At 40.2% G+C, this 878-nt stretch overlaps 1 non-coding gene across 1 annotated transcript; it reads left to right on the top strand.

Annotated features, from left to right (window-relative positions):
- The first annotated feature begins 512 nt into the window (after positions 1 to 512).
- LOC112699708 (small nucleolar RNA R71) lies at positions 513 to 620 on the top strand. The gene has a single exon (XR_003152650.1). It is a non-coding gene; the product is annotated as a small nucleolar RNA R71 (small nucleolar RNA).
- Positions 621 to 878: the final 258 nt, after the last annotated feature.

Raw genomic sequence — 878 nt, 5'->3', positions numbered from 1 at the left:
TTGCTAAACCTGTTTCTTCCACCATTATTGTTGTTGAAACCTTGTTAAGGTCTCTGTTGATCCTTCCATGAGAAATTTGGATGATTTCTCCATGAATGATTATAGGTGTTTCCATAGGGTTCTCCCATGTAATTCACCTCTTCCATTGAAGGGTTATCAGGATCATAAGCTTCTTCTTCAGATGAAGCGTCCTTAGTACTGCCTGGTGCAGCTTGCATTCTAGACAGACTTTGAGAGATAATATTGATTTGCTGAGTCAATATTTTGTTCTGAGCCAATATAGCATTCAGAGTATCAATCTCAAGAACTCCTTTCTTCTGATTCGTCCCATTGTTCACAGGATTCCTTTCAGAAGTGTACATGAATTGGTTATTTGCAACCATTTCAATGAGTTCTTGAGCTTCTGTAGGCGTCTTCTTCAGATGAAGAGATCCTCCAGCAGAGCTATCCAATGACATCTTGGACAGTTCAGACAGACCATCATAGAAGATACCTATGATGCTCCATTCAGAAAGCATGTCAGAAGGACACTTTCTGATTAATTGTTTGTATCTTTCCCAAGCTTCATAGAGGGATTCACCTTCCTTCTGTTTGAAAGTTTGGACTTCCACTCTAAGCTTACTCAATTTTTGAGGTGGAAAGAACTTTGCCAAGAAGGCGTTGACTAGCTTTTCCCAAGAGTTCAGGCTTTCTTTGGGTTGTGAATCCAACCAAATCCTAGCTCTATCTCTTACAGCAAAAGGGAATAGCATAAGTCTGTAGACCACAGGGTCAACCCCATTAGTCTTGACAGTGTCACAGATTTGCAAGAACTCAGCTAAAAAATGATGAGGATCTTCCAATGGAAGTCCATGGAACTTGCAATTCTGTTGCATTAG

The sequence above is a fragment of the Arachis hypogaea genome, chromosome 6 (assembly GCF_003086295.3).
Source record: "Arachis hypogaea cultivar Tifrunner chromosome 6, arahy.Tifrunner.gnm2.J5K5, whole genome shotgun sequence".
Classification (NCBI taxonomy): Eukaryota; Viridiplantae; Streptophyta; class Magnoliopsida; order Fabales; family Fabaceae; genus Arachis; species Arachis hypogaea.
Note: the sequence above shows the minus strand (reverse complement) of the source record. Positions and strands in the feature narration are given on the sequence as shown.